Source organism: Corylus avellana, chromosome 7, assembly GCF_965113065.1.
Source record: "Corylus avellana chromosome 7, dhCorAvel1.hap1.2, whole genome shotgun sequence".
Classification (NCBI taxonomy): domain Eukaryota; kingdom Viridiplantae; phylum Streptophyta; class Magnoliopsida; order Fagales; family Betulaceae; genus Corylus; species Corylus avellana.
In genome coordinates this window covers 25426640-25434624 of record NC_142496.1, presented here as the reverse complement: position 1 = coordinate 25434624, position 7985 = coordinate 25426640, and positions in this window count along the sequence as shown.

Here is a 7985-nt window from a genome sequence, read left to right as displayed (position 1 = left end):
TAATTCTAATGAAATATCAATCTGATCCATTTTTTATTTTATAGAAAGGAAAATTTGGTAATTTAAATTAAATCAATTGTGCAAATTTTTTTAGCAAAAGAGGTGGTGGAGTGGATAGGGTTGTGAATTTCGGGGAATTAAAATTTATTGGGTGGGTCCAAGATTGAAGGAAATTCACGAGAAGGCCATTTTGGTACTAAAAGCGAAGGAAAAGGGCCTCGTGCCGTCACGCGCCATTCATGAAACGGCTCATGCAACAAGCGCTTTCCAGAGTGGTCTTTAGAGTGACAGGGCCGTCTCCTAAGGCACTAATCACAGTCCATCTAGACTGTATTCAAAATGTGCTGGTTTGTACATCAGGTCGGTGGCATGTTCTGATTGTGTCTGTGTCCTCGAGCATGGACATGTTAGAGTTCCCTCGCACTTTAAACCAGAAATGGAATTTTGTAGCTTCCTCGTGAAAAATGCCATGGACAAAAACTAATAGTGGTGGACAAAGGTGCTCAAGATTGGACAACTGTTCATTTGTGAGCTCCGTTTAGAATAATACGATTAGAGAAACAAACTTGTGAGAGAATCTTTTGATTCATTTCAATTAAGTCGGATTCTTTTGATTCTAAAACAGCTTTTTCCTATAGAATCAAATTCCAATTATAAAAAGAGGCACAATAAAGACATAATTTTTTGGCATAACTTTGATCAATTTTTTTTTTTTAAAACAAAATAAAAAATAAAAAAAATTCGGAAGCAATAATATTTTATGTGGTCCTTTTTTTATTTAGTATTTTTTGAAAAAAAAATGATATTTTTCTTCATAAAAATTGTCATTTAAAAAAAATGGTCATTATTGTGAAGAAAAATACCTTTTTTTTATAAAAAAAAAATAAAAAATAAAAAATACCACATAGGATGTTATTGCTTAAGAATCTTTTTTTTTTTTTTTTTTAAATGACCACATAAGGGAAAAGTTTAGCCAAAGTTGTACCAAAAAGTTGTGTTTTTATCATTTTTCTTATAAAAATTGTATATAAATCCAAATACAATCTAAAACATTACAAATCTAAAATTAATCTAAAAAACACTAAAAAAATTATATTAAATATATAAATATATATTATTAAATATAAAAGTAGGCACTTAGCGGTTATTAACCGTCTACCTTTACCCTTAAAACCGCTAACCGTCCCGCCTTAAGCGGTTAGTATTTTTTATAACAACCTACAAAAGTAATTATACTCTTATAAGCGGTTAATAGTTATTGGATGGTTATAACCGCTCCATTTGTGCATCCCTACGTAGTTTATACAAACTGTCTATTCTTTTTTTTTATGTTAATTAAAAAAGATTTCTTTTCTTTTCCTTATAAAGGCTTAATGGTCAATAGCCTGATTAAGGAAAATGTCCACCAATGGCTTAAAGTTGCTTGCACGTTAATGAAATGTTTTTTGTTTTTTTTTTTTGTGAGTAATAAAATGTTGTTAAATAAACAATTTATGGATGCTTGTCTTTGCTAAGGGTGTATTTGTCATATTAGTAGAGATTCCTATTGTTATAAGGCAACGCCTAAAATACTAAAGTCAGTGCTTGCGTTTAGAGGGCAAGAGAATTTGTCGCTTGCCTTTGTCTAAGCCAGTTGTCATCTAAAGAGACCCAAGCTTGTCAAGAAAGAATCTAACTATTTTTTGAATATGTACAATGCCAGGGCCAGGGGGGTATTCTATTTATAAACCATATTTGGCATTTAGCATATATAATACAATCTCTGATATGACTTCAAAAGTCATACTTTTCATTATTCAAATTCCTCTTATCGATTATGCAATGATCAAAAGTATGAATTTTAATTTTCATAATAGATATAATCCCTCATAAAATTTAAAGGATTTTTTTTTTTTTTTTTTCAAATTCTAAGAGACTTAAAAAATTCAAAACGCTCGACATAATTTGCAAAAGAGTGCGATTTTTTTAAAAACGCATCCACTTACTTACTACATGAAAACGTCCGACCGCCATTTTTTCAAATACACTTTCAAACGGAACGCTTTTCACGATTTTACTTTAAAAAAAAGTACGTTTAGCCTGCAAAATCATTCCACCAAACGCAGTCTTAATGTTAAAAAGAGTTTGAAAAATGGACCGAGTCCTCAAACATATCATTTCCTCCCCCATACTTCCAAATCCCAATAATTAACAATCAAATTGAGTAACTAAGGAAGGAGAGAAAGAAATATATCTACTGCTTAGTAATCATCGTCCTCTTAATCTGATGTTTAAATATTATTAATGTTTTTGTAATATAGATTTAAGCATTGTTTATCAATTGGGTGTGTATTTAAGAGTATGACTATGACTTGGCGATTAGTACAACTATGACTTGGCGTATTAGAACAACACAATAAGAAGTATTATTTTGGTAAAAAAATTAAAAATAGGCAAAAAACATTTTTGGCAAAAGCTTAAAAATGAAGTTTTTGCCCAAAAACTCGTTTTGACTTAAAAGCTATATTTTTCAAACACAATCCTAAAAGGGTCGTAGTCAAGTATTGTCAATTGTCTCCTACGCTTACAATGAACAGCAGCTCCCATGCAAACAAATTCAGAGAAAGTTGGAAAATTCAAGCAATGGGTTTTGCAGTAGGAGGACAATGGCTTTCTTGGTAGCCCTTTTTTTTTTTTTTTTTTTTCAATTGTTATGCCAAAACAGAGACTACAATTGAAAGTCTTTAAAATCTGAATAATAATTAGAGCCGATAATTTTTGACACAATCTGCAAATTCGACACAAATTTAATATGAAATTAACGAGTTAGAATTGAGAGATTTGACTCGTTTAATTAAATTGATAAAGTTAAGATTAACTTATATAATTTTATTCTCATGCAATGATACAATCCGAACCCAGTATACTAAATTAAGGCTGACAATTATTTATACGAATCTCAAACTCAATACAAAACTAAAACTGATTAAAATTAAAATGTCTAACTCATTTAATTAAATAAATCAAATTATTATCGATCTCTTAGACTCTTACCACCACATAATCTCAACCCGAATCGTGATAACAAATTGTGACCCCTCAATTATTAATTAGAGAAGGAAAAAGTAACATCCCACCGAACCCATATATTCTATTACAAGTTGCTCAAATCACTTGCGTCATTTGCGGCAATTAATTAAAGAGTGTTAACTGAGTCACTGCGCAAAACACAGCTTCGGATACAAGACCTGATCAGTTTTACTATTCTGCTATAAAAATGGGCCCAACCCAATTCTTCATTTACGCTAAGCTTGTGGTAAATTGGATGGTCCTGATCATGTTATACAGATGATCAGCTTCACTGCATGCCACACTGCAATTATTAACATTAAAAGTGATAAAGTTGGTGGGTGCTGCTCTAGCTAGACGTCACAACTAAGATTTCTCTCCCACAAGAAATGGAGAGTATATTATTTCACGCTGCAAAATTACATTTGTTAGGTTATGTGGAGCTGATTTTGTATCCAATTATCCATTCAAAGTTGGAAGTGTTGGAGAGATAGTTTCACATTGCTTGTGAATAAGATTTTTGGCATGTTTATAAGAAATGGACAACAGTTTCTTATCGAACCGATTTTATGAGATGAGTTAGGCTCATGAATTTATTCATGGTATCAAAGCCTACCACAGGACGAATGATGGCCCATACTACTTACCCTGTGATAAGGATCAAGAAAAATACCGGCCTGCACGTGAGGGAGGGTGTTAAGAAATAGTCTCACATTGCTTGTGGACAAGATCTTGAGCATGTTTATAAGAAATTGACAACTCTCTATTATCGAACCGGTTTTATGAGATGAGTTAGGCTCATGAATTTATTGAGGAAGTCCTATGGTTTAAATGGAAAAAGAAAAAATTTGGACCGTTTTAGTGTTTTGACCTAGTTGAAGGTCATATTTATAATCGTTTTTTACTATAAGGTTTTGTAAGGACATATTACTGACACCTCATGTATTGTTTATCTCGAAAGTAGTAAAATATCGTTGAAACTCTGTAGATATAGCCCTTAGTGTAAACCATATAAATCTTTATGTTTTGTAATTACTTATTTTTGCGTTTTCTTATTTTTTGTATCTCACAAATTCTAGAAAATAAGAAAGATATTTTAACAACATTGTACAAAAATAATAATATAGATGCTGCTATGTATATAGATTTAATGACACGTTAAATTCAATAAACTTTAATTTAGACCATTAAATGGAGATTGTCTTATATTATTTTAAAAGAAACAAAAACTAATTGAAAGTCACCATTATCTTTTCGTAAAGAGGTTAAAAACTTTAAATCCACGCATCTACCTGCAACTAGTTTTTAATAAACTACTTTTGCCAATTCTTTAGAAAGGTAAACTGGGAGTATTGAAAATTTTGAAAAGTGCATATATATATATATATATATATAATCCCAAATCATGGAAAATGACAAAGCTTTACTTGATTTTTTGTTATTTTTTGAATCTTCTCAAAGACTGGTGATGAAGAACCAGTAAGCTAGCTAGCTAGCTAGCTCTATCGTTTGCTTACTTGGTGTTCTTTTTAAATTATGATTCTGCACTAATTAATTATTTTCTTTAGTTTGTTTCTGAAATTATTGGTCTACTATTTCTTTAAGCAGCAGACACAGACATACAGAAAATGCCCCCACTTGCCATATGCAACTACTGAAAGAAAGATTATCCTATTTGAAGGACAGTGACCATATCTTTCAGATTATAAAACAGGCGATTTCTTGATGCTTTTTTGCAGGTACTTCGACCGTGCTCCACTGGGCACCCACACCCACACCCAAACACGGTGGGGCCGGAGAAACATAGCTAGATACAGTATTAATGAAGTGCCAATTTTTTCATGTTTTCAAACTATTGTTTTATTTTTCAACTGCACTTATAATTGGAACAATTTTGTTTAAAAACACGCGTTTAATCTTACAAAATTGCAGGCAAAAAATTGAAAATGATAAGAAAATGTGAATTGATTTGCTTTTAATCATTGTTCTAAGTTATTGGATTTAAAAACTACTAGCTAGATACTTCCTACAATGTTAGAGAACTCACAGTTGACTAATCTTCTAATTAAAAAAATACGTAACATCCAACTTTACAAAATGGTTTAAGATTTGCTGAGTTATTACGGTGCTCAATAAATTTATTAGACACCAATAATTTTATTAATAAAAACACTCAATATGATTCTCTCATTTCTGCGAAAATAGAAAAAGTAAAAAAAAAAAAAAATTAAAATAAAGAAATGAAAGTAGATAGTTAAAATATTAAGTGGGATGTAAGTAGTTTGAAAAAAGTTGGTTATTAATTTTTTTTTTTAAATGTATATTTTAACTTAATATTTGTTGAGTAAAACGTGAATACTCTTTCTAACAATAACACAGTTTTAAAAGTATAATTGATATTTCCCTCTTAATGGATTGGGTATCGATGAAATTCTTATTATCAACATAATTAAGCAAAAAGAAAAAGAAAAACATTATTGGAGACTGGTCCACAAATGTGATGATTATGTTGCCTGGTTAAGGGACCACCATGAGTCATTATGAAAATGATGCCAGAACCCAGAAGGGAGTAAAATAAATAGAAAATAGGTTGAGTGACAAGCAGAGAGCATATTAGGTAGAGGAAATGCTCCATGTCCATCTCTCACGGTGGGAACTGTAAAGCAGAGAAAGGCCGTATGTTGACTGTAGTATAAAATGATTCCAAGTTCAAACACTTCAATGGAAATTACCTAGAAACTAACCACGATGGAAATAGGGTGGATTTTTTTTTTTTTTTAAAAAAAAAATTAATTAATTTTTTACCTTGTTCTTGTTACTGCATGAATGAACCTTCATTGACTTGTAATTTTCTTTCGTTAAATTACTATTTATTTCAAAAGTTTAAGCTAATAGGAAGAGATAAATTTAATCACTAAAGGTTAACATTTCAATCCAATTAGCAAGATTGTTTTAGAGTGTTGTACTATGGCCAGATGAGAAAATAACAAAATGTGATATCACACAAAGAGTTCAAGATTGACATTCTGCGTACCCACTAAGCCAGCCCAGGTGGAGAGAAAGAGAATGGGCTTTAGGGCTTCGTTTGCCTCTAGCCAGGGCCGGTACTGTAGCTGGAATGGCACTGTTCCAGCTATAGTACCAGCAGCAAAAATTGACTTTTTACTTAATTTTTTTTTAAAAAAAAAATTGACTTTTTACTTAATTTTTTTTTTCCCACCCCATCTTTCTCCTGCTTTTTTTTTTTTCTTTTTTTTTTTTTAATATTTTGCTTTTAAAAAAAAAAATTAAGTAAAAAGTCAATTTTTGCTGCTGGTACTGTAGCTGGAACAATGCCGTTCTAGCTACAGTACTGGCCCTGGCTGGGGGCAAACGAAGCCTAGGAGCTCACAGTTTGGGCCAATTGGGCCCTGGTTGGGCTAAAGAAGACAACGGGTCAGCTCAATAATTGCGTGAGGAGTAGAGCACACAGAATGACTAACAACGGTCTTGTCCTAACCACCAGTGTAACGATTTAAGGAAAGTGCTAACGACATATGTGTTGTAACTCAAATGAATTAATCAAGTTACAATTGAAACTTTCTACAATCATTTATAAATCCTAGTTTTAACTAGTAAAGAACTAATATAAGACTTATCACCTTTAAGTGGCTTAATAATCTATCCATTCTATGTGGGTTATTCATCTTCCCAAATGTAAGATTTGAGTGTTACAATCTCTTCCCCTTAAATCCTTAACTTTACCATCAAGGTTGTGGCCACGTCATGCATGGCTCCAATACCATTTGTAAAAAAAAAAAAAAAAGCACTAGCCATCTACGCTATACATTTTAAAAGAATTAGTCAAGTGGCAATTGAAACTATATAAAATTACTTCTAAAGCTGCTAAGTCTCACCTAGTACGGAATAAATGTGAGACTTAGTAACTATGAATGCCTTAATAATCTAGCCACTTTATGGCCATTCATCTTTTCAATGTGAAATTTTGGTGTTACAACCAACGAACGTAAAATCTGACACAATATCTTATCGCAATGACAACCTATTAGTAAGTCGTAATTTGATGCTACACTAGGTTAAGAACATAGTTCGGTGTCGTACCAAAGCAGTATCCCATTAGGGGGCGTTTGTTCATTAGGAAAAGATATCATTGTATAATCTAGCCACTTTATGGCCATTCATATTTTCAATGTGAAATTTGGGTGTTACAACCAACGAACGTAAAATCTGACACAATATCTTATCGCAATGACAACCTATTAGTAAGTCGTAATTTGATGCTACACTAGGTTAAGAACATAGTTCGGTGTCGTACCAAAGCAGTATCCCATTAGGGGGCGTTTGTTCATTAGGAAAAGATATCATTGTATGATCACATAATCAGTTAATTGTTATTGTATCGCGCAATGTGGTTGATCAATTGTTGAATGGTGAACATTTTTTGTCCTTTTTCTCATCATCACTATGGCCGATAATTATGCTAACCGTATCTTAAACATGCTTGCATCATCATCTTGATTTTAACTTTGTTTCTTCAGATGGCTTTGTCTCTAATCTCTCAACTTGTTGCGTAGGGAAAAGGCCTTCCGCACTGTCAATGAAAGCAACCCTTGAATAAAAAGGATATATATATATATATATATATGATGATGATGATGATGATGAAGAAGAAAAGCCCCATGATCGAGACATATACGGCCAGATCTTTGTTATAATTTATGTTGTTCTCATGGTCTTTCATATGAGACAACAAAATGCAAGTATGAGTTACTTCATTATTATTATTTTTTTCCTTCTTTTGCTTAGTCTAAAATGTTATTCATCATTGAATTATAGCAAGATATGGATCAGCATGCTTAACTAATTCAATCAAATTTGGAAGATGCTCACTTTATTGTTTATGGATTTATGGGTATGTTTGTTAATGTTTGTGTATT